The following is a 26,451-nucleotide window of genomic DNA, read 5'->3' as shown; positions in this document are numbered from 1 at the left end:
TAGTCTTATTAGATGATTTTTATATTTTAAGATTATGATATTTTTACTCATTTAAGATGGTAAACATGATTTATTTTACCATTGTTCGTGTTGTTTTGTCATTTCATATCATGTTGAACAAAATCAAAAGATGGGAGAAAAGTTCCAAAGGATGAAAGTGAAGGTAACGACATCTCTCTCTCTCTCTCTCTCTCTCTCTCTCTCTCTCTCTCTCTCTCTCTCTCTCTCTCTCTCTCTCTCTCTCTCTCTCTCCTTGTGTGATGATTTGGGGATTTCTTTATCTGATGATGAATTTTCTCTAACCACAATCAAGATAATGTAGCACACATACATATGTGAGGATTTATTTTTATGTTGGGCTCTTTTTGCATGCATTTTGTTCATTAAGATGGTTAAATTGCTTAACCCTTTCCAGGCCATGAGAGCCTTTTTGAAACTTGAGCTCAGTGTATAAAATTAGCTGCTGTGACCTCTAGGGTAATCACAGCCTCATGAAACTTTACAACCACAAACTAGAGACCTGGAGCATTCAGAAGATGTATAGCTTTATACAGTTTATTGACAGTAAAGTGCTTAGTCAGCAGTTTCCAGAACAAAAGTGCTCGTCATCCAATCGCTGAAAATGCAGAAATCTTCAAAATGTCAATTTTTTATCCTTCTTTCTGTTGTTTCGTCTTTCTTATCATATTCAACGAAATCAAAAGGAAGCACAACAGTGGAGAGAGAAGATCCCTCTCTCTCTCTCTCTCTCTCTCTATCTCTCTCTCTCTCTCTCTCTCTTTAGCTGTGGATGGAGATATTCATGTTGATTCTGACTCTCTTTTAGCTACAGGGTCTCTCTCTCCTTGGTGGAGGATCATCATTGTGCTTGTGGGTTTAGCAGCTCTCATAGCAGCTGTTGTGGTGGTCAACATGTGGATGAGAATTAAAGGTGAGCTCATTCACAAGATGTTATTTTTATGATCAAGATTTAATAAACCTGGATTTTTACTGTGAGAACTAAAGTTTACTCCTTTTTTTGTCCTATCAGGGAACCAAACACAGAGGGAAGACAATGCTGTGAGTATTAAAACTGTCATTATTAAAAGCTTGTGACTGTTTACAGTAGGAGTAAATAGCACTGATTGTATTATATTGAACCTAAGTGGCTGCAGTAACAGAGGTGAATTACTTTTTCTGTTTTATCTCAGAATCTCCTGTTTGTTGTGTTTGTTTTCCACAGGAGCAGAATGATGAGGATGGAGATGAAGGTACAGTGACGTATGAAAACGTTGGAGAACCTTCTGTTTCTATCAGACTCCACTGATCAACAACTTCAACATCAGCATGAAGTCGTAAAGGAAACGCATCACATAATTTGAAGTGCTTTGTTAGATAATGTCAAACTTCTCTTTCAGATTTAATCATTTTATATTCAGCACCGACAGCTACGCCATTGTTTAACTATTGAGTCTTGATCTGTAAACATCAACAGATTGTTGATTTTATCATTATCATTTACACGTTCAAGTTATTCTTTAAACACATAGGCTACATGGTATGAAGTGTGATATAACTGCCGTCTTTTCAGACGTTTATATTTTTTTCTGTAAACATGTTCATTGGAAGTCTAATTTGTTTTATATGCTTTGCTGTGTGCGCTTGAGTGAGCTTTCAGCTCTAAGAGAGTCTTGTTAGAATTATATAATCTGCTAATTAAAAAGTACTTTATAACCACTAATGTATTGTGTTTTGTATAACTGCATCACACATTATACTATCAAATAATTACAGATGTTATTTCTTAAACTCTGCATGAAGAAATTATATGGAAACATAATGTAACGTGGTGTTTACTGTTACTATCCAGCAGCGAAGTAACCTGTTATTGTTGCTGTTAGTGATCCTGCTGCACTCCAGATTGTTCCTGGTTGAATTTTCTGGCACATTCCCAATTTAGAGAGAATACTCCATTTGTAAAAAAAAAAAACAGCAACTAAAAATTATGTGGTGTTCCGCAGGGGTCAATTGTCGGGCCTCTCCTTTTTAAATTCCCACACTAACGGTAGTGCATTTAGCCCAAAAAAAAACCTAAATATCTCACTAATATTAGGAAGATATCCCAAATTCCATACAAGTTACCACAAACAAAGGTGAAATATTTGGTTTATAGACAAAGAAGGTAACCTGTGACCTTATTTTAAACATCCACATCAGCAGGGTTAAAGAAATTAGCTCACTGCAACTTTGAATATAGTGACAGTTTATGCATTTCTGTTGTATACGACATTTTCTGCCTAGCAACAGAGGCTAAAACCTCCAGAGCTCTGCTGCTGATGTCACCCACATCCTCAACAAAACACTTCCCCTTCAGTCTCTGAATAGCACTAAGCTGCAGAAGGGACCAATAGGTGTCAAACCACTAAAATGACATCATTTTCTCCAGTATGACCATGTAGCACCAGAGGCCTCAGGGGACTAATTCTGGTGGGTGTTCAGTTTTGAGTTGTGCATGTAAACTTATTCATTTTGGTCAATTTTCAATTTACACCTAAAGTTGTGACACCCTTAAAAGGTTAATTCATTTTTGCTGTAAACATGTTCATTGGAAGTCTTAAATGTTTCATACGTTTTTCTCTTGAAGATTTAATTAATATTGTGATCCACTGTGTATGTGTTATATTGTTGCATTGCAAGATATAGAGTCTCACTATGTTGAATGCTTGGTCACTCTTGTGTCATCATCAGACGGTAAAACCTGCAGAGTTTTGCAGTTGTCTCCCCCCACATTCTCACCGAAATACTTCCCCTTCAGTTCTCTGGAAATAACACTGAGCTGCATTGAGAAACAAACAATTTTCAAAGCACTAAGATGTCGTCATTTTGACCTGGTTGCACCAGAGGCCTCGCAATTCTGCTGGGTGAGACCCATCTTTCTTTTTTCCTGTGTAGTGTCAAGCATTACCATGACGTTTTCATCTTTTTTCAGCTTTATTTTTGGGCTATCGTTGCACAACTACATGGGAAACTTCCTCATTACTTCTCTATCTATCTGTCCGTCCATCTCTCTCTCTCTCTCTCTCTCTGTCTATCTATATCATCATATAGGATGTATCATTTAAGCCGCTTTTATCCGCGATCTCGTTCTTTTGGTCACTACCCAAAGCTCATGACCATAGGTGAGGGTTGGAACATAAAGGGTGCTTCCACTACGGCCCAATACCTGGGATGAGGCGGGTCTCACCCGCCGAAAGGCCCTTTATTTGAATATGAGCCGTCCTGAGCAGTCGTTTGACGGGAATTTTTTGTCCCTGTAGAAGAGCAGGGGAGTTTTTATCCCCTGAAAAAAGCCTGGTTCGATAGAACGTTAAGCAGGATGTGACGTAGTACTCGACGCCACAACAACACGCAACATTTGTAAAAGCCGGTGAAGCAGTGTTGCCAACTTAGCAACTTGTTGCTATATTTAGAAAATATATTTATATTAATAAAAAAGCAACTGGCGACAAATCCAGCGACTTTTTCTGGTGTTATTGGAAATTTTTGGAGACTTGGTCTTTGTCACACTGTGGTGAGGTCTTGGTTTTTTTATGTTTTGGTCTCGTCACTGCTTTTATTTTGAAAAGTAACTCTCCTCTCGTTTCAGATCACCTGACCCTCCCTGTGTGTGTCACCTGCCTGAGTGTCTCCCCTAATTACCAATTGTGTTCACCTGGTGCTCCCTCCCTCATGTGTTAAATAGTCTGTGTCTCCCTTGTCCTGTGCCAGTGTGTCGTTTTTCGTCTCGCCAGCATTACCACAGTTCTTGTCATCGCCACAGTCATCTGCCTTGCTTTGTTTTCAAGTTTGTTCTCCTCGTAAGAGTGATTTTCTCTTTGTAAATTTTCACAGCTTAGCTGCTCCCTTAGTTTGTTAGTTGTTTAGATTGCCTTTTGATATTCCTCCTTCAGAGTGATTTTGAGTTATTTAGTTTTTCTCCCTTAGATTGTTCCTCCATTTTACGGAGTGATTTTTAATTTAGTCTTTTTCCCTGTTAGGTCATTTTCCTCTCTTTTAGAGCACCTTTTGTTATTAGTATTTTATTTTGTCCCTTTTTCCCCCCTTCCCTTGTCTAGTTGTTTGTACCTTATCCCGTAGAATAGTTTGCCCTGAGTTTCAGGATAGTCAGGAGTTTTGTGTTTTTCCCTCTTTTAGGGATTATTAGTGTTAGGTCTTCTAGACTGTTAATGTTCATAGCCCTTTTGTTTCCTCTGTTCGGGGAGTTCCTCTTGCTGACTAAGTACCAAAATAAAGTGCTTTTGACATACTCTATCTCTGCGTCTGAGTCCTGCTTCGAGCCCGGCCTGACAGTCTTACTCTTTTTAACGAGCCGCCGGCCCCCGCGGCTCCCTAAACAGAGTAAGACCAAGTTGAAGCGCCACAGTCCTCCTGCAGCAGTCTCTCCCAGCTGCAGTCACAGAGCCGGAGGGGATGTTAACCCCTTAGTGTCCAGTCTGCAAATTGCTATCAAGCTAACAGTTAGCTCTGTAGCAGTACAGTGTGTATGTGCTGCGGCTGCAGGAGGTGTTCACTTAGCGATCTCTGTTTGTTTACAACAAGCACTGGACACTCTGTGCACAGTTAGTGATGCCGGTTAATTCACGATCACGATGTTTATGATCAGCGGAGACGCTGTGCATAATTAGCCATTTCTCCCGTGTTTAATCCGTTGCGTATGTGATCACGGGTCACGGTCGAAACTGTCACGAACCAACTCCACGACCATCGAAAACCATACATCACCTCCGAGTCTCTTAAATCCCTCTGGGGCCTTTTTGTAATGGAGACATGCAGAGTGAGCGGACATTTGAGAGGGCGTGGCCTGAGACTATCCCGGTGGCCAATGTTCCCCCTAAAGGAAAAACAGCTATAGATGGACCGGTAAACTGAGAGCTTCACCTTCTGTCTCAGCTCCTTCTTCCTTCTGGGTCAGTACCTCTCCCCACCCAGAGGGGGCGGTCCATTGTTTTCCGGCAGAGAACCATGACTTCAGACTTGGAGGTGCTGACTCTCATGCCAACCGCTTCACATTCAACTTAAACTCATAATGTTTTTTTTAATGCTCTATAAAGTAAAGTAAGATGGTGCCTTTTTTCATTTAATGAGCTCAACTGTCAAATAAATTTAGAATAAGGTCTAAATATGGAAATACAATCCCTGTACACAAAAAGTCCAATAAATAAATAAATAAATCCTATTTCAAAGGCGCGCTATGATCTACAAAGAGGAAGTATTTGTCTCTGAAACGTCACAACAGAAAAAAGTCTGTGTGGTTTTTGTGGGTGGGTCCAAAAACTCCGTTTCCAGAGAATTTAGATTTCTTATGTGAGAGAGGTTGAACTTTTGACCTGAATTTGGACAAACTTAACGCATGTCGTCCATCTCTACACAGAACCACGTCTCACTTTTTACGGTTTAGATATTTACATTACATTCAAAGACATTAAAACCTGATTTGTCTCTATACTTTCAGCAAATAATAGAAGGATAAAAAAAGAGTCACAAACAGGAAGTTCCACTTTACTAATAAGGGGAAGTAAATGCTGTGGTTCTCTTAAAGAGCCACTAGTTCTGACACACTCTGCAGTTGAGGGCGTGAGAACAGGCAGAGAGAGACGCAGCGACAAAATGGTTCGATTCAGATGGATTAAAATGACTTTATCAGTGATGCTGCTACATCAAGTTACAGGTAAGGATACACAACACATACATGATTAAAAGTTATGTTAGTAATACTATTTGAGTGAGGCGGCCAAGTTTACTGTTTGCTTTGAGCACAGTGTGTCGAGTGGGTTCTTGTATAAGGGAAGTTAACTGCTGTTTGTTGTATTTAAGAACATTCTCACATATAACTATAAACAAAAAATACATATTCTTGTCAAACTTAACCGTTGATATTTTTCTCTCATATTCAACAGCAGGAACTGTACAAAGTACCTCCTCCATCACTGTCAGAGTTGGAGACAATGTCACTTTGCCTTGTAACAATGTGATAAAAAATCAGCACAAATGTGATCAAACTACTTGGCTTCACAGTCCTCAAACAAGAAAAACAGCTGAAGAGCTGATTAATCTGGGTCAGATTGGTAAAAGTGAGATAGCTGAAGCCAAATCCAAGAGACTGAATGTGACAGCAGACTGTTCTCTGGGTATAAAGAACGTCACACTTCAGGATGTTGGTCGTTACACCTGCAGACAGTTCAACAGAGCAGGACAACAACAAGGTGGAGATGATCAGGTTTTTCTGTCTGTTGTTCACAGTGAGTATTTACATCAAATGTTTTCAGTTCAAACTGTCTTATTAGAACAATATACCTTAAATATTATATTAATCATAATTACAGTGATGAAGTTAATTTGTCTTTTGTTGTCTTTCTCTCACAATCTTCATCTTCACCAGTTGAGAAATATCAGGACAATGACAGGACCATCTTGTTCTGCACTGTGTTTACATATGCTAGATGTGAACACACAGTGCAGTGGTTGTTTGATGGTAACAACAATGACGTGGAGACAACACAGCTCACCTGTGCAGACAAGCTGACATTTCCAACTCGTCATCTTAGTCAGAAGTCAAAGTTCTACGAGTCTCTGAAGTGCAACGTGACAGATAAGAGGAGTGGGGAAACGCTGCTGTATCGTGTCAGCCCTTGGTCCTTACTTACAAAAACAGGTACATTTAGTCTTATTTGATGAGTTTTACATTTTAACATAAGAATAATTTTACTCATTTCAGATGGTAAACATAATGCATTTTATCATTATTTGTGTTGTTTTGTCATTTCATATTATATTCAACAACATCAAAAGGAGGCCCAAAAGAAGAGAGAAAAGTTCCAAAGAAGGATGAAAGTGAGGTTAAAGACATCTTACATCTCTCTCTCTCTTTCTCTAACAACAATCAAGATAATGTAGCACACATACAGCACATTTTTGTTTTATTTTTATGTTGGGCTCTTAATGATCAAAATGCATGCAAAAACACAAAAAGACATAAAGATGGTTGAATTGCCTGGACCTTTCCAGGCCGTGAGAGCCTTTTTAGAAACTTGAGCTCAGTGTATAAAATGGGCTGCTGTGACCTCTAGGATAATCACAGCCTCATGAAACTTTACAACCACAAACTACAGACCCAGAGCATTCAGAGGATGTATAGCTTTCTACAGTATATTGACAGTAAAGGGCTTAGTCAGCAGTTTCCAGAACAGAAGTGCTCGTCATCCAATCGCTGAAAATCTCCAAAATGTTATTTAAAAAAAAAAAAAAAAAGCATTTTTTATGTTGTTCCTCAAGAAAATATAATTAATGTGATGCGATGGGTTTTAACTCATAGATTCAGGTGCGTAAGTACTTTTTGCAACAAACACATAATTGCTTATTTTAAATGTGTGGTGTTTAACAGATGGGAAGACTGGAAACACTCCTCCACCTCTGTGGGTGTTCATCATTGTAGCCTTGGGTTTAGCAGCACTCTTGGCAGCAATAATCATCGTGGCAGTCATTAGACGGAAGAAGAGAACCAAAGGTGAGAACATTCACAGAATAAACTAGTTTTACCATTTTCCCTGTGGTGGTCTAGATTGATTCTTTTTTTTTTTTTTGTCTTTTTAGTGAACAGAACTCAGCAGGATGCAAACACTGTGAGTAAACCTCAAATCTTACACTTATTAGTTAGAATTAAACTGTTTTTGTGGTAGTTCTTTATATTTACCAGTGACTGGCCCAAAAATAATCAGTGAGAGAATTCTCGAAAAATGCAAATTCACAGCATGACATTGTCCTTTAATAAGTATCAATTGACGTCAATGGAAATCTCTAATCTGACTGTATTTGTCCAGGGACTGACCCTGACCACCGCAGTGACTCCAAACCCCAGAGAGGACACGGTGAGATCACACACACTGCACCCAGTACAGTAACACTGTGAAGTTACACCCACTGCTTTTTATATTTGTTCTCCAATCTCTCAAAGTATGAGACACACACTTAAAGTCCAACTTCCCCAAGCAACAGAGAAAAGGAGAAGTCAAACTGTGCAAGTAACCAATAATACATGTTCCTGATGATGCTGTCTTCTCTCTGCAGGCTGACCCTGAAGACGGTGTCGCCTACGCCTCCATCAACTACACCGCCAACACCAACAGGAAAGCCCAGGTCAGCTGTCTGATTGGTTACACTGGTGCTGTAGTGAAGCCATGTGGGGCTGCACTGGTGCATGTTTTATTGCATTGCATTATTCATTTTATTGTGTTTTGTGCACGTCATTGTCAGGATGCTGCTTTGTACAGTTATCTTCATGTTAAATGATAATTGAATAGAATGATAATAGAAGGAATAAGACTAATGGTAAGAGTAATAGTAGTGTTCTGCCCTCAGAGTTGTTTTCATAGTTTAAGATACTTGAAATGTTTGCATTATTTGTATTACATTAATATTGTGGTCGGAGTGTAGATGAAAAACACTCACTCAGTTGTTATAGTTCTAAAGAGAACTGGACCTTTATTTTGAAATCGCAACTTTTATTTTGAAGCGTGATGAGAGGCTAGGTAGTGTTTACATTAGCAGCAACGGTAGCAGCCAGCAGTAAGAAAGACGGACAGTCACTCTCTGAATCTTCTCTTCTCATGCTCACGAAAGCAATGGCTGTAAGTTCATAAAGTAGGAATTTATATGAATTATTAGGAATATATGACATTAAGTTTAGTGCGACAACATATGTTTATTGACTGATAAGCCATGCAAGAAGTTAATGTAATGAGCTAATGTAAGTGTGTAACCACATTGTATGCTAGCAATGATAGTGTATTAGCCTATTGTTATGAATGGCTATTTTTGGAGCGCACTTCTTGTGCTATATTTTAATAGTATAATTCAACACTGTTTATTGGGAACATGCCGTAAAGGAAACTGAGTTTTGTATTATTTTCTTTTGCAGTTTCACTCGTGGTATTTCACCATATAAGAAAGGAAATAAAGGGAGCAAGACGCTCTAATCCTGGCTCAAGTGTAGTGTCATACCTGAGTTTGACTGACTGTTGAACTGTGATAACGTACAAGAATTACTCAACGCACAGGGAGAACACTACAAGTAGCAATAATAAAAGAAGGAATAGAATGAATAGTAACAGTAATAATCAAAGGAAACGGACCAATGTTAACAGTAATAGTAATGGTGACAGTTATTATATATGGAAATGGAGTAATTGTAACAGTAATAGTAGGAATAATAAGAGATGGAATATGATGAATTGTAACAATAATAATAGCATTTATAATAAAAGGAATAGGTTGAATGGCAACAGTAATAGTAAGGTTATAAAAGGAGGAATAGGACTAATGGTAACAGTAATAGTAGCAGTGAATATTGCAGGTGTTCTCTGGCAACATGTACATTCTTTAACTCATGTGCTGATTTATTCCGTGTCCCGTCCTGTTGTGTCCTCCATGTGTGATGCTGTTTCTCTCTCGTTTCCCGGGTTCAGGAGAAAGATGACGCTGATGAGGCTGATGCAGTGACCTACAGCACCGTGAAGGCTTCTTCTTCTTCTTCTCCTGCTGCAGCCCCTGTTGACACCAGCGCCGTCTACGCTACCGCCAACAAACCAAACAAATAAGAGACCACGATGTAGCAGCAGCTCAGATCAGTTCAGTTCATACTGTCTGACTGGTATGTTTTCATCCCTTCGGCAAAATTGTCCCAGAAATGTTAATACATATTTATATTTTTGTATTACAGCTCTTACCAGATCTGTGACATTGTTTCTGATAATGCATTAATTTATTATCAATAAAAATGTATCACTTTATATATAGTAGTTTATAGTTTTGATGATTTATTGCTGTAAAAAATCCCTTTTAACTTAATTCTTAACTTATACTTACACACATACATACCTTTGGAATAATACAATTTTTTATGATAATTTTCATGATTTTCTGCTTTAAAAATATATATTTAATCCTGAAGGGGTGAAGTAGGTTAAAAGAGTAGACGTAAGAATCTTTCATTCATATTAATATTCTTTATTAGGGCCACGGGGCACTATTGTTATACTGTGGATTTTTTATTCTTCCTCTTCCGGACACAATTTCGTCCCGCTACAAATTATCTATCAAAACATGCGGTTTGATCAGGATCGGTGTGCTATTACTTTTCTCTATGGAATAACGAATTTTTTCATGACGTAAGTCGCGAAAAACTGCGCAAAATTTTGCATTAAAGTGGATGGGACAGCCGAATAAAAATGAGCGAAAAAGAACAATAATTGGAGATCTTCAAACGTCTACTTCTCCGGCATAATTTCACCTAGAGACTCCATTTAAACTTTAAACAGTAGACACAAGTCTTGTGTACTGGTGTATTAATCCACATTTAGATATCATATAGTTGATATAGTTTGTTATCAATCCCTGTTCAATGACCATGATCATTTTTGGAGAAATTCTGAGATTATAATGGGTGTGTATTGCATGGAATGTTCGTTTCAGTGTTTGTGACATCATCGCTCAGAGTGTAGAGAGGGAGAGAAAAAATTGGCAAAAAATAAATTTGAAAACTGCGCTCCAGGCCGCAAATTCCACTCTACAGAAATAATATATACATAGAAACATAGGAAAATGTGTCTTCTCACTCACAATCCTCTGGTAAAGCTGTCAGAGTTATAGTTTGGGCGTAGGACGCACAGATGATCCACCAACACGCACCAACAGCCTCATTGGCTCCCATATTAAAAACGCAGGAAGATTTCTGTAGAAAAGCATATTTAACAGTTTTTCAAAATCGCTCTTACAAAGCTATTTCTTCATTTTTCTTCACAAAAAACATATGTAGCTGTTCAGGAAGAACTCAGGTCACTCAAAGTGAAGTCGGATCAATAATAGGTATTATGGTTTTGCCAAAAATGGTTTCTGTTCGAGGCCAGAAATTCCAGTCTGTCCACCTCTGGCTGCTGTCACAGTGCCGGAACATTCTACAGCGGCAGTTATTTCCGTTGATTGCTCTGCTCTGATTGGTCGACTCCAAAGCCTTTGATCCATCTCTCACAGAAAGAGAGAACCAGACACAAACACACACAGACACGTAACTTTTTGTGATTACAGTTAGAGATACACACACACTCCTGCGGATACACATGCTTCACACACACACACACACACATGCGCACGTAAGCATGCGCACGTAAGCATGCACACTCCTCCAGATACACTTACACACGTAACTTTATGTGATTTTAGTTACACACACGCACCCGCCTAAGCTCGCACACTCCTCCAGATACACATGTTTCACACACACATTTTGAGGTTAAAGGGCATAGGTTGCTGTATAAATAAATACTTGAAAAGGACCACTTGTTGTAGGTGTGCTCCTTGTATATAATATAGTATCATAACATTACTAGAATTAATTTTTTGAAATCTCTGAAGAATCTCATCATAGTATACACACACCGGCAGTAGCCCCCGTGGCCCTTTCACAATTTCCCCAGAGTAAATTTTCTAGTTCTTATAACTATTTGCTCAGTCGTTCCTCCTTCTCGTTCCTTCTCGCTTCTTCTTTATCTGTTCAAAATGTACACACACCTGAACACATACATGTTTATTAATTTTTTTCATAATTTTTCAGATTTATTGCTGTAAAAACATTTAGTCCTGAAAGGGGGGAAGTAGGTTAACTGCTAGTTAGGGTTAGGGTTAGTAATAGTCATTCACATGGCTGGTTTCTTGGGCTAAAGGACAAAATGTATATAATATATGATATATTTTTCATTGTAAACTTGCTGTTGGGCTTTAAGCTCAGGGATGGATGTTTGCTGGTGTACTGAGGCTCCTCAGTGAGCTGCTGGAGCCTCTCAGGGTTTCTGCTTCAGTAACGTGGAGAACTGTATGCGCCTTTTTATCATATCATCCTGTGGACAAGGCAGCTTTTCTGTTAGGGGGATCAATATGTTTAACTCCCTAACCACCAGACTGGGACAATTATTTGATCTGTTGCTTATTATTTAGTTTTTATTGCATCATTGTTTTTGTTTTATGCTGTTTTGTTCATATTTCCTTGTCAAGTTCCCATTCAATAAACTTTACATGAATATATAAAATGTCTCAGTTTTTATTAATTTAATTTAGTCGGCGGTTCGGTACAACGCCTGCATCACTGTTGATGCTTCACCAAACCGCCTGTCCATCTCACGCTCCATTCTACCCTCACTCATGAACAAGACCCCGAGATACTTGAACTCCTTCGGTTGAGGCAGTACCTCTCTCCCCACCCAGACGGGGCAGTCTACCGTTTTCCGACAGAGAGCAGCCTCAGACTTGGAGATGCTGACTCTCATCCCAACCGCTTCACACTTCACGCTGCAAACTGCCCCAATGCATGCTGGTATAATGTATAATGAAGCCAAAAGAATCACATCATCTGCAAAACAACGGGGATGCAATTCTGAGGTCACCAAACCGAAACCCCTCTTGCGTCTTGAGATCCTGCCCATAATAATAATAATAATAATAATACATTGAATTTATAACACTCAAGGGCACTGTACAATAGTTTCAACAAGAGAAAACAGGGAAGAAATAAAACAAAACAAAGAAAGAGCGGTTTCAGAAAAGAATAAAACAAAGGGAAAAAAAGAAGTGCAGTGCAATCAAATTCTGGATTTGAATAATTGGAGAGAGTCTGTGTTTCAGATGTCCGGTGGGAGTGAGTTCCAGAGCTGGGGGCAGAGTGGCTGAAGGCTCTGCTCCCCATACTGGTGAGGTGGGCAGAAGGTACAGAGAGGAGGATGGAGGAGGAAGATCGGAGGGAGCGGGAGGAGGTGGCAATGTGGAGGAGATGGGACAGATAAGGAGGGGCGATGTTGTGGATGGTGTTGAAGGTGTAGAGGAGGATTTTGTAGATGATGCGAGATTTGACTGGAAGCCAGTGGAGTTGCTGGAGGACGGGGATGATGTGGTGGAATGAGGAGTTTTGGTGATGATGCGAATAGCAGAGTTTTGGACCATTTGAAGTTCATGGAGGAGCTTGTGAGGGAGACCAAAGAGAAGAGAGTTGCAGTAGTCGATGCGGGAAATGACAAGACTATGGACAAGTACGGAAGTGGTGTGGGGGTTGAAGGAAGGGCGGAGACGGTTGATGCTTCGGAGGTGGAAATAAGCAGACCGGGTGATGTTATTGATGTGAGAGTGGAAAGATAGGTTGCTGTCGAGGATGACACCCAGACACTTAACCTGAGGGGAGGGGGAGACTGACTAGCTGTGGATTTGGAGGGAGAAACTGTTAACTTTGGAGAGAGTGGATTTGGTGCCAACAAGGAGGATTTCAGTTTTGTCGTTATTGAGCCATGAACAGAATCAGAGGCAAGGGACGGCCCTGACAGACTCCAACACCCACTGAGTAAGTGTCTGACGTGGTGAATCTGGACACAGCTCTTACTTTGGTTTTATAAGAGCCAGATAGGTCGTAACAACAAGCCTTAACCCCTTACTCCCGCAGTACCCCCCACAGGAGAGGGACAAGGTCATAAGCCCTCTCTAAGTCCACTAATTAAATAAACATGATCCCATAGTGTGAGAAAAACAGTGTTGAATGCTTAGTCATTCTCTGGTTAACGTCAGAGGGTAAAACCTCCAGAGCTCTGTGCTGTTGTTACCCACATTCTCATCAAAACACTTCCTCTTTAGTTGTGAGAAAATAACACTTAGCTGCATTGCGGAACAAACAAGTCTCAAATCGCTAAAGTGTCAATGTTTTTCTCTAGTATCACAATGTTGCGCCAGGGTCCTCAGAACTGAGGTGGGCAATACGTTTATTTTATTTTTGCATTTAAACTGATACTATTAAGACCCATTCTGACCTGAAGCTGACTAAACTCTGACCTGTTCATTAGTAAGAACAACAGATTCCTCAACATCACCTGTGGGTCTGAAATCTGACCAGAAAGCACATCATGTTTTTTATTTATACGTTGATCCACATCTGGCTTTTTGACTGCTTAGATACAGACATGAAACTCAGAGAGATGACAAGCTGATCTGTTTTAATTAAGGGAAGAAAGTATTAAGTCAGAGGAAACAAGTGACACTTCGCCCATAACAGGAAGTTAAAACTGCATCTCTCTTAAAGACTCACATCAGTGGGTCAGAGACAGTTGAGGTGGTGAGACGGAGACGGAGACGAAGGGGACGAAATGGTTGAACTGAGATGGATAACTTTCTTTGTGATGCTGCAGTTTGCAGGTAAGGACACAAAACACAAGTTTGATTATAAGAAACATTACAAACTGAGACAGCTGAGTTTGTTTTGAACAAAGTGTGTCGAGTGAATTTCTGTAATAGGGAAGTTGGCTGTTGTTTGTTGTATTTCATATCCTCATACGTAAATATATCCTTAAAAGTCATGTTCTTATCACAGTTAACTTTTGATATTTTTATCCAATCTTCAACAGCAGTCACTGGACAAAGTACCACCTCCATCATTACCAGAGTTGGAGACAATGTCACTTTGCCTTGCAACAATGTGATAGAAAATCAGCACAAATGTGACCAAACTACTTGGCTTTACAGTCCTGAAAAAGGAAGAACAGCAAAAGAGTTGATTAATCTTGGTCAGATTAGTAAAAGTGGGGTGGCTAAGAGTAAATCCAACAGACTGAGTGTGACAGCAGACTGTTCTCTGGTTATAAAGAACGTCACACGTCAGGATGTTGGTCGTTACACCTGCAGACAGTTCAACAGAGCAGGAAAACTACAACAAGGTGGAGATGATCTGGTTTTTCTGTCTGTTACTGTCCGTGAGTATTTACATCATAATATTTTCAACCATCAACTGTTTTCCGCTCAAACTGTCTTGTTAGAACAATATACTGAAGCATTATAATAATCATGATTACAGTTATGAAGTTAATTTTACTCTTTTCTCTCACAATATCTCCTTCTTCCCCAGTTGAGAAAAAATCGGACGATGACAGGACTATCTTGATCTGCAAAGTGTTGACATATGCTAAATGTGAACACTCAGTGCAGTGGATGTTTGATGGTAACAACAATGACGTGGAGACAGAAGCAGGTTTCTGTTCACCCAGGGTGAGATTTCCAACTCGTCATCTTAGTCAGAAGTCAAAGTTCTACGAGTCTCTGAAGTGCAACGTGACAGATAAGAGGAGATACGCTGCTGTGTCATGTCAGCCCTCGGTCTAAATGTGAGAAAACGGGTAAGTTTAGTCTTATTTGATGATTTTTATATTTAAGATAATAATACTTTTACGCAATCCAGATGGTAAACATGAAGTATTTTACCATTGTTTGTGTTCTTTTGTCATTTATATCATATTCAACAAAATCAAAAGATGGGAGAAAAGTTCCAAAGGATGAAAGTGAAGGTAACAACATCTCTCTCTCTCTCTCTCTCTCTCTCTCTCTCTCTCTCTCTCTCTCTCTCTCTCTCTCTCTCTCCTTGTGTGATGATTTGGGGATTTCTTTATCTGATGATGAATTTCTCTGACCACAATCAAGATAATGTAGCACACACATGTAAGGATTTATTTTTATGTTGGGCTCTTTATGAATGTCTTTTTGCATGCATTTTCATCATTAAGATGGTTAAATTGCTTTACCTTTTTAGAAACTTGAGCTCAGTGTATAAAATGAGCTGCTGTGACCTCTAGGATAATCACAGCCTCATGAAACGTTACAACCACAAACTAGAGACCTGGAGCATTCATAGGATGTATAGCTTTATACAGTATATTGAGAGTAAAGGGCTTAGTCAGTCTCTCTCTCTCTCTCTCTCTCCTTGTGTGATGATTTGGGGATTTCTTTATCTGATGATGAATTTTCTCTAACCACAATCAAGATAATGTAGCATACATATGTTTAAGTTTTATTTTTATGTTGGGCTCTTTTTGCATGCATTTTGATCATTGAGGTGGTTAAATTTATTAACCCTTTCCAGGCCGTATTGAGAGAGAGCATCATTTAAAAACTTAACATGACTGTAAAAATGAGCTGCTGTGACCTCTAGGATAATCCCAGAATCATGAATCATCATGTATTTGAAAATTTTAATATTTTTACCCATTTCAGATGGTAAACATGAGGTATTTAATAATTGACGGTGTTGTTTTGACATTTCTTATCATATTCAACAAAATCTAAAGGAAGCACAACAGTGGAGGGCGGAGATACTAAGGATGAAACTGAAGGTATCGACATCATACATCCCTCTTTCTCTCCTTGGTGGAGGATCATCATTGTGCTTGTGGGTTTAGCAGCTCTCATAGCAGCTGTTGTGGTGGTCAACATGTGGATGAGAATTAAAGGTGAGATCATTCACAAGATGTTATTTTTATGATCAAGATTTAATAAACCTGGATTTTTACTGTGAAAACTAAAGTGTACTCCTTTTTTTGTCCTATCAGGGAACCAAACACAGAGGGAAGACAATGCTGTGAGTATTAAAACTGTCATTATTAAAAGCTTGTGACTGTTTACAGTAGGAGTAAATAGCACTGATTGTATTATATTGAACCTAAGTGGCTGCAGTAACAGAGGTGAATTACTTTTTCTGTTTTATCTCAGAATCTCCTGTTTGTTGTGTTTGTTTTCCACAGGAGCAGAATGATGAGGATGGAGATGAAGGTACAGTGACGTATGAAAACGTTGGAGAACCTTCTGTTTCTATCAGACTCCACTGATCAACAACTTCAACATCAGCATGAAGTCGTAAAGGAAACGCATCACATAATTTGAAGTGCTTTGTTAGATAATGTCAAACTTCTCTTTCAGATTTAATCATTTTATATTCAGCACCGACAGCTACGCCATTGTTTAACTATTGAGTCTTGATCTGTAAACATCAACAGATTGTTGATTTTATCATTATCATTTACACGTTCAAGTTATTCTTTAAACACATAGGCTACATGGTATGAAGTGTGATATAACTGCCGTCTTTTCAGACGTTTATATTTTTTTCTGTAAACATGTTCATTGGAAGTCTAATATGTTTTATATGCTTTGCTGTGTGCGCTTGAGTGAGCTTTCAGCTCTAAGAGAGTCTTGTTAGAATTATATAATCTGCTAATTAAAAAGTACTTTATAACCACTAATGTATTGTGTTTTGTATAACTGCATCACACATTATACTATCAAATAATTACAGATGTTATTTCTTAAACTCTGCATGAAGAAATTATATGGAAACATAATGTAACGTGGTGTTTACTGTTACTATCCAGCAGCGAAGTAACCTGTTATTGTTGCTGTTAGTGATCCTGCTGCACTCCAGATTGTTTGTCGTTTAATTTTCTGGCACATTCCCAATTTAGAGAGAATATTTTTTGTCCATTTGTAAAAAAAAAAAAACAGCAACGACAAATTATGTGGCGTTCCTCAGGGATCAATTGTCGGGCCTCTCCTTTTTAAGTTCCCACACAAACGATAGTGCATTTAGCCCCCCCCAAAAACTAAATATCTCAAATTCCATACAAGTTAACACAAATTAGAGTTAAATGTTTGTTTTATAGACAAACAAAGTGACCTGTGACCTCATTTTAAACAGCCACATCAGCAGGGTTAAAGAAAGTAGCTCACTGCAACTTTGAATATAGTGACAGTTTATGCACTTCTGTTGTAGAATGACCAAGATTAATATGTCTGTGCCCTTATGTTTAGGTAGGAGTAATGTAATAGACATTTTCTGCCTAGCAACAGAGGCTAAAACCTCCAGAGCTCTGCTGCTGATGTCAACCACATCCTCAACAAAACACTTCCTCTTCAGTCTCTGAATAGCACTAAGCTGCAGCAGGGACCAATAGGTGTCAAACCACTAAAATTACATAATTTTCTCCAGTATAACCATGTAGCACCAGAGGCCTCAGGGGACTAATTCTGGTGGGTGTGCAGTTTTGAGTTGTGCATGTAAACTGATGAAACTGACTAATTTTGGTCAATTTTCAATTTACACCTAAAGTTGTGACACCCTTAAAAGGTTAATTCATTTTTGCTGTAAACATGTCCATTGGAAGTCTCATATGTTTCATACTTTTTTCTCTTGAAGATTTAATTAATGTTGTGATCCACTGTGTATGTGTTATATTGTTGCATTGCAAGATATAGAGTCGCACTATGTTGAATGCTTGGTCACTCTTGTGTCATCATCAGACGGTAAAACCTGCAGAGTTTTGCAGTTGTCTCCACCCACATTCTCACCAAAATACTTCCCCTTCAGTTCTCTGGAAATAACACTGAGCTGCATTGAGAAACAAACAATTTTCAAAGCACTAAGATGTTGTCATTTTGACCTGGTTGCACCAGAGGCCTCGCAATTCTGCTGGGTGAGACCCATCTTTCTTTTTTCCTGTGTAGTGTCAAGCATTACCATGACGTTTTCATCTTTTTTCAGCTTTATTTTTGGGCTATCGTTGCACAACTACATGGGAAACTTCCTCATTACTTCTCTATCTATCTGTCCGTCCATCTCTCTCTCTCTCTCTCTCTCTCTCTCTCTGTCTGTGCGCATGCGTGAGTGTGAGCTGAGCGAGTGGGAGCTGGAGTGTTTGACGGTGGTGAGTGGGTTTTTCAAACTTTTCTATCTTTGTTTGTTTGTTTGTTTGTTTTGTATGTTTTAGTGTAGTTTGTGAGCCTTGTAGCGGTCAGTGTGTGTGTGACAGCGGGCATCATGCCCGGTGTCGGAGTGGATGAGGAGGAGCTGCAGAAACTGACAAGGGGACATGCAGTCAAACTTTTGCCGGCTGTCAGCTGTTCAGTTGAGGATGCAGCATATGCCATCGGAGAGCTGGTGGGGTTTCAAAGTGTTAAAGCTGAACGGATGAACGGATGAACCGTGCTATTGTCATTTTTTTGGATGATGTGACAAAGGTGGAGAAAGTGGTGGAAAGTGGCGTGGTGATCCATGATACCTTCACGCCGGTGTTTCCTCTGGTTAATCCGGCGAGAAGGATCATGATCTCTAACACGCCGCCTTTCATTAAAAATGAGGACTTGGCCACAGAATTGTCCCGCTACGGACGAGTTATCTCCCCAATAAAGATGTTGATGATGGGAAGTAAAACCCGAGCGGAGATGAAGCATGTTGTGTGTTACCGGCGGCAGGCTTTCATGGTGCTCAAAGACGGCGCTAAAGATCTTAACCTGTCTTTGAGTTTTAAGGTGGACGGTTTCAATTATGTTGTGTTTGTCACATCCGAGACCATGAAGTGTTTTGTTTGTGGAGCCGAGGGGCACTTGGCTCGAGCCTGCCCCGAGGCCAAGGAGGCTGCCGGTGGCGCAGCGGAGCCCCTCCCCCGGCGCGCCGGGGCCAAGCCCCCCCGTGCCTGGGGGTCGGAGGCTTCGACCTCCGGTGAGCCGAGTGTTTCGGCCTCTCGTGAGCCGGCAGCTGATGCGTCAGCGGATGGTGAGGGTAGTTCAGGTGAGACAGGCTCACCTGTTGTACAGCGGTCTGATGAGACGGCAGAGCCACATGTACAGGAGGTGATGGAGCAGGAGCAGGCTGCTAGCACAGGGGAAAATGTTGCTGTCACACCCTCTAATGAAAGTAAACAGGAAAAGGTAAAGAAGGATAAGGAACATAAAGTGAATGCCGATGAGGTGGTGAATGAGGTGATGGAGGAGGACATGGCTGAGGATAAAAGGTCAGGAAAAAGGAAAATTGGTGAGTGTCAGGAGGGGGAGGAGGAGGAAGAGGAGGATGGGGAGGAAGATAGTGGAGATGAAGTGTGTGAAGAGTGCGATATAACTCCATCTCAGGAGTCTCAGAGTATTACTTATTCATCAAGAGAAATTAAAAAGTTCCTAAAAGACACAAAAAGGAAAGCAGCTGTGCAGGTGGAGAATTTCTTCCCCGACCTGAAGGGCTTCATTCAGTCTGTGACACGCCTTAAAAAAATGGAAAACTCCTTTGAACCGAAGGAAGTCTACAGACTGAACAAGTTTGTTACAAAAGCCAGGATGAAGCTCGCTGACCACAATGATGATTTATTTTAAAATGCCTTACCACATCATTGTGGCTGTTCTCTTATTGATCTCTTTTTTTACCAGTATGACTAATATAAATATTGGTTCTTTAAATATTAACGGTGCCAGAAGTGATGTAAAGAGGGCTTCTCTTTATAAACTTATTGATATTAAAAAACTGGATGTAGTTTTTATTCAAGAAACTCATAGTGATGCTGAGAATGAGAGAGACTGGAAGAAGGAGTGGCCTGGCCAGGTTTTTTTCAGCCACAAATCTTTTAATAGTGCTGGAGTCGGTGTGCTTTTTAACAAAGCTTTTAACCCTCACTCTGTCGAGGTGCAGGATGTTTTATTAGGTCACATTTTGAAGGTCAGAGCGCAATACGAGAATGTCAAAATGGTTTTTATTTGTGTTTATGCCCCTGTTTTTAGCAAAGATAGAATGGCTTTTTTAGACATTCTATGTGATGCTATTAGCAGCTGTAACACTGAGGAGCATTTATTTCTGGGAGGTGATTTTAATTGCACAGAACATCCTAATGCAGACAGAAATCACCTGGAGCCCCACCGTGCTTCATGTGCTCGGCTTCAGCGTCTCATCGAAGCTCACGAGCTGCAGGATGTATGGAGAGGGTTCCATAGAAATACCCGGCAGTATACATGGAGCCACAGCCGTGATAATGTTTTATCCATGGCTCGACTTGATCGGTTTTATTGCTTTAAACATCATTTTAGTATTTTTAAATCAAGTCACATTATACCTGTTGGTTTCACAGATCATTCCTTGGTTCAGTGCTCATTTTTTATTTCAAATGTTAAGATAACCAGCGCTTATTGGCATTTTAACACAGCTCTTTTATTAGACAAAGCTTTTAGAGAGGGTTTTAATTATTTATGGGTTTTACACAAGCAGAAGAAGTCCAATTTTATTTCTTTACAGCAGTGGTGGGATTTTGGCAAAGTCCAAACCCAACAATTTTGTAAGCAGTATACTCGCAATGTCACTAAGTACATTAGCAGGTCTCTTCAGGACCTAGAGACCGAGGTGGTACAGCTGCAGGGTTTGGCAGACTGTACGGGAGAACAAGGGCATTTTGAAGCCCTTAAAGGAAAAAAGGCTGCTTTAGCCAACCTGCTGGGCATTACAGCGCAGGGGGCGCTGGTTCGGTCTCGTTTTCTGAACGCCTCACAAATGGATGCTCCATCCCAGTTCTTCTTCGGTTTAGAGAGGAAAAATGGGCAGAAGAAGATCATTCACTCACTGCGTGCTGAAGATGGTTCTTCACATACAACAGGCCCAGAGATCCGGAGGTATGCCACATCCTTCTACAAGGCACTGTATTCAAACGAGTTTGTGGATAACCCAGGGCTGGGTGGACAGTTTTTCAGTGACCTGCCTCAGGTGGATGCTGCCTCAAATACGGCCCTGAGTTTTGAACTGACTGTAAAGGAACTCCACACAGCCCTCATGAGCCTGGCCAATGAGAAGGCTCCAGGCATTGATGGGCTCCCTGTGGAGTTCTACAAGTCTTTCTGGACGGTTCTCGGGGAGGATATGTTGGAGGTCTTCCAGGACAGTCTGAACCGGGGACAACTACCACTGAGCTGCCGGAGGGCTGTAATCACCCTGCTCCCCAAAAAAGGAGACCTGCAGCTCTTAAAGAACTGGAGACCGGTTTCATTGCTGTGTGGAGACTATAAGATCCTTTCCAAAGCCCTGGCCCTGAGGCTGAGGGAGGTTGTTGGTGAAATTATTCATGTGGACCAGACCTACTGCGTGCCCGGCAGGTCCATCAGTGATAATATCACTCTAATCAGGCATGTTTTGGACGTCTCTAGCTCATTGGGCACAGACACTGGTTTGATTTCCGTAGACCAGGAAAAAGCTTTTGACCGGGTTGAACACCAGTATATGTGGCAGGCGCTGGCTGCTTTTGGGTTCAACCCAGGTTTCATAGCTAAGATCCAGGTACTGTACTGTGACATTGCGAGCATACTGAAGGTAAATGGTGGCCTGGCTGCTCCTTTTAATGTGGAGAGGGGGGTTCGGCAGGGATGCTCCCTATCGGGGATGCTTTATTCCCTAGCCATAGAGCCCCTGCTCCACAAATTAAGAAAAGAGCTCAATGGTGTTGTTTTTAATGGATGTCCTGCTGTTTTTAAACTGTCTGCCTATGCTGATGATGTGATTTTAATGGTGAACACACAAAAAGACATTGACACTATAAAAACGAATGTTGGACTGTTTAATGATCTGTCGTCAGCAAAAATAAACTGGACTAAGAGCGACGCAGTCATGATGCATAATAAGCCCACAACCAACCTGGTTTTACCAGGAGGACTGACATGGAAGACAGGGGGCATAAAATACATTGGGGTGTTCTTAGGCGATGAGACGTTTGTGAATAAGAACTGGGATAATGTGCTGGAGAGGTTTGAAGGTCGGCTCAGGAGGTGGAGCTGGCTGTTACCAGGCATGTCCTATAGAGGAAGGGCACTTATTATCAACAACCTGGTGTCCTCCTCCCTTTGGCACAGACTGGCCTGTGTTGATCCTCCACCTAATCTGCTTTCAAAAATACAGGAGATGTTAGTTAATTTTTTTTGGGATAAACTTCACTGGATCCCTCAAGCTGTCCTTTACCTTCCGAAGGATGAGGGAGGGCAAGGACTTGTCCACTTGGCCAGTAGAGGAGCTGCTTTCCGGCTGCAGTTCATTCAGCGACTGCTGTACGGCCCCAAAGACCTGGTCTGGAGGCCGCTAGCTAGCCTGATTCTCCAGCGGTTCGCTGACCTGGGTTTAAACGTTTCTCTGTTCCTTATGGACCTCAGCACTGCAGACCTTCGTACTTTGCCACTGTTCTACCGGGGAGTTTTTTCTGTGTGGAAGCTGATGGCAAGGGAGAAAAGCACGGTCTCTCTTCACTGGCTGCTTCAGGAGCCTGTGGTTTTTGGAGGACAATTTGGCGCCCCTTTCTGGGCAGGAGCAGCACTGAGAGACTTTTTCTGCCGGTCCAGGCTCACGACTCTGGGGTCTGTCTTTCACCTGGCTGGAGCTGGACTGCAGGATGCAGCAGCCCTGGCAGCTGGTGTGGGGGTCCGGTCTGTGAGGACCATTGGCAGACTGTTGGAGCACTGGAGAGGCTGCCTGAGTGGACAACAACAACTGTTACTGAGCCGGCACTCCCAAGGTTTTATTGCCCCCTGCACTGACGATCCGTTTCCTTCCATCACTGTCCGCCCGGATTTAAAAGACTGTTCTGGTTGGTTTTTAAACACACAGCACTGCACTTTAAGCCTACAGGAGGCCACTGGTAAGGCCCTGTACAGAGTCATGGTGAAGTGTCTGAATGGAAAGAATCTGAACCGTGTGGACACTCCATGGAGAGGTCACCTGCAGCTGGGAGATGAGGTGGTACCTGCCTGGAGGAGCCTCTATAAAGGCCCACTGACAAAAAAAGTGTCAGACTTACAGTGGAGGGTGCTACATGGTATTGTGGCGGTCAACTCCTTCCTGTCTGTCATCGCCCCAGGGCACACTGACCGATGTGTGTTCTGCGGTGAGAGGGAGACAGTCTTTCACTGTTACAGCGAGTGTGCACGTCTCACTCCTCTTTTCACTCTTCTGAAGAGTCTCTTCAGTGTAGCTAGAGAAGAGTTCTCTGTGCAGGTGTTTATCTTGGGTGTGAAGTACAGAAAGACAGCAGAAAACAAGTGTAAACTTTTAAACTTCATACTGGGACAGGCCAAGATGGCAGTGTGTGTGAGCAGGAGAAGGAAAGAGGAGGACATGTTGGATGTTGATGTGAGCTTGTTGTTCAGTCGGATGGTGAAGGCCAGGGTCCATATAGATTTTAAATATTACAGTCAGATGCAGGACATGGAGCAGTTCATGAAGGTCTGGACTTACTCCAACATACTGTGTTCAGTTACTGACAATACTCTGGTGTTCTCTCACCATCTCATCTAGCACACCTCTAACCCTGTCCTGTATGTATTGGTTTTAGGTTGTTTTTTTTTTTGTTTTTTTTTATTAAATGGATTTGCTGTGTTTTGACTTGTGCTTCTTTTGACCAAAGTGTAGACTTTTGATTGTTTAAAAATAAAGGTACTACTAAAAATCAAAAAAATCTCTGTCTATCTATATCATCATATAGGATGTATCATTTTAGCCGCTTTTATCCGCGATCTCGTTCTTTTGGTCACTACCCAAAGCTCATGACCATAGGTGAGGGTTGGAACATAAAGGGTGCTTCCACTACGGCCCAATACCTGGGATGAGGCGGGTCTCACCCGCCGAAACGCCCCTTAATTTGAATATGAGCCGTCTGGAGCAGTCATTTGACGGGAATTTTTTTGTTCCTGTAGAAGAGCAGGGCCGTTTTTCTCCCCTGAAAAAAGCCTGGTTCGATAGAATCTTAAGCAGGATGTGACGTAGTACTCGACGCCACAACAACAAGCAACATTTGTAAAAGCCGGCGAAGCAGTGTTGCCAACTTAGCAACTTGTTGCTGTATTTAGAAAATATATTTATATTAATAAAAAAGCAACTGGCGACAAATCCAGCGACTTTTTCTGGTGTTATTGGACATTTTTGGAGACTTGGTCTTACTCTTTTTAACGAGCCGCCGGCCCCCGCGGCTCCCTAAATAGAGTAAGACCAAGTCAAAGCGCCACAGTCCTCCTGCAGCAGTCTCTCCCAGCTGCAGTCACAGAGCCGGAGGGGATGTTAGCCCCTTAGCGTCCAGTCTACAAATTGCTAACAGGCTAACAGTTAGCTCTGTAGCAGTACAGTGTGTATGTGCCAACAGGCTAACAGTTAGCTCTGTAGCAGTACAGTGTGTATGTGCTGCTGCTGCAGGAGGTGTTCACTTAGGAATCTCTGTTTGTTTACAACAAACACCGGACACTCTGTGCACAGTTAGCGATGCTGGTTAATTCACGATCACGATGTTTATGATCAGCGGAGACGCTGTGCATAATTAGCCATGCTGCTTTGTTTATGATTAGCTGCTGATGTTGTGCACAGTTAGCGACGGCGGCCACAGTTGCGTCTCCCGTGTTTAATCCGTCACGTATGTGATCATGGATAACGGTGGACACTGTTGCTAAGCGATTACGCGACGATGGCATTTTTTTTAAAGTTCTATAAAGTAAAGTAAGATGGTGCCTTTTTTTCATTTACTGAGCTCAACTTTCAAATAAATTGAGAATAAGGCCTTAATATGGAAATACAATCCCTGTACACAAAACGTCCAATAAATAAATAAATAAATAAATCTTATTTTAAAGGTGTGCTATGATCTACAAAGAGGAAGTATTTGTCTCTGAAACGTCACAACAGAAAAAAGTCTGTGTGGTTGTGGTGGGTGGGTCCAAAAACTTTTGACCTGAATTTGGACAAACTTGACGCATGTCGTCCATCTCTACACAGAACCACGTCTCACCTTTTTACTGTTTAGATATTTATGTGGAATTCAAAGAGATTAAAAGCTGATCTGTCTCTATACTTTCAACAACAACTGATAGAAGGATAAAAAAAAAGAGTCACAAACAGAAAGTTCCACTTTACTAATAAGGGGAAGTAAACGCTGTGGTTCTCTTAAAGAGCCACTAGTTCTGACACACTCGGCAGTTGAGGGCGTGAGAACAGGCAGAGAGAGACGCAGCGACAAAATGGTTCGATTCAGATGGATTAAAATGACTTTATTTGTGATGCTGATACATCAGACTACAGGTAAGGACATAAAACACATACATGATTAAAAGTTATGTTAGTAATACTCTTTGAGTGACTCACGTGGTTTATTTGAGACGGTTTGCTTTGAGCACAGTGTGTCGAGTGGGTTCTTGTATAAGGGAAGTTTACTACTGTTTGTCGCATTTAAGAAAATTCTCACATAAAACTATAAACATAAAAGACATATTCTTGTCAAACTTAACTGTTGATATTTTTCTCTCATATTCAACAGCAGGAACTCTACAAAGTCCCACCTCCGTCACTGTCAGAGTTGGAGACAATGTCACTTTGCCTTGTGACAATGTGATAAAAAATCAGCACAAATGTGATCAAACTACTTGGCTTCACAGTGAATTTGAAACAGGAACAACAGAAGAGCTGATTAATCTTGGTCAGATTGGTGAAAGTAAGAAGGCTAAAGCTAAATCCAACAGACTGAGTGTGACAGCAGACTGTTCTCTGGGTATAAAGAACGTCACACGAAAGGATGTTGGTCGTTACAGCTGCAGACAGTTCAACACAGCAGGAAAACAACAAGGTGGAGATGATCTGGTTTTCCTGTCTATTGTGAACAGTGAGTATTTACATCATAGTGTTTTCAGATCAAACTGTCTTGTTAGAACAATATACTTGGAATATGATATTAAACATGGTTACAGTGACAAAGTTAATTTGTTGCCTTTCTCTCACAATCTTCATCTTCACCAGTTGAGAAACTT

The 26,451-nt window shown here is 40.9% G+C and overlaps 3 long non-coding RNA genes across 3 annotated transcripts; all 3 read left to right on the top strand.

Moving 5' to 3' along the window:
* Positions 1-853: 853 nt before the first annotated feature.
* On the top strand, positions 854-1,568 carry LOC131991623 (uncharacterized). The gene is made up of 3 exons (XR_009396151.1): positions 854-931; positions 1,031-1,059; positions 1,223-1,568. It is a non-coding gene; the product is annotated as an uncharacterized LOC131991623 (long non-coding RNA).
* A 6,048-nt stretch (positions 1,569-7,616) lies between these two features.
* On the top strand, positions 7,617-9,527 carry LOC131991372 (uncharacterized). The gene is made up of 4 exons (XR_009396140.1): positions 7,617-7,658; positions 7,857-7,904; positions 8,104-8,172; positions 9,501-9,527. It is a non-coding gene; the product is annotated as an uncharacterized LOC131991372 (long non-coding RNA).
* Positions 9,528-16,226: 6,699 nt separating this feature from the next.
* On the top strand, positions 16,227-17,122 carry LOC131991646 (uncharacterized). Its single transcript, XR_009396154.1, has 3 exons — positions 16,227-16,337; positions 16,437-16,465; positions 16,629-17,122. It is a non-coding gene; the product is annotated as an uncharacterized LOC131991646 (long non-coding RNA).
* The last annotated feature ends 9,329 nt before the right edge of the window (positions 17,123-26,451 follow it).

The sequence above is a fragment of the Centropristis striata genome, chromosome 18 (assembly GCF_030273125.1).
Source record: "Centropristis striata isolate RG_2023a ecotype Rhode Island chromosome 18, C.striata_1.0, whole genome shotgun sequence".
NCBI lineage: Eukaryota > Metazoa > Chordata > Actinopteri > Perciformes > Serranidae > Centropristis > Centropristis striata.
This window is presented reverse-complemented; position numbering and strand designations above follow the sequence as displayed.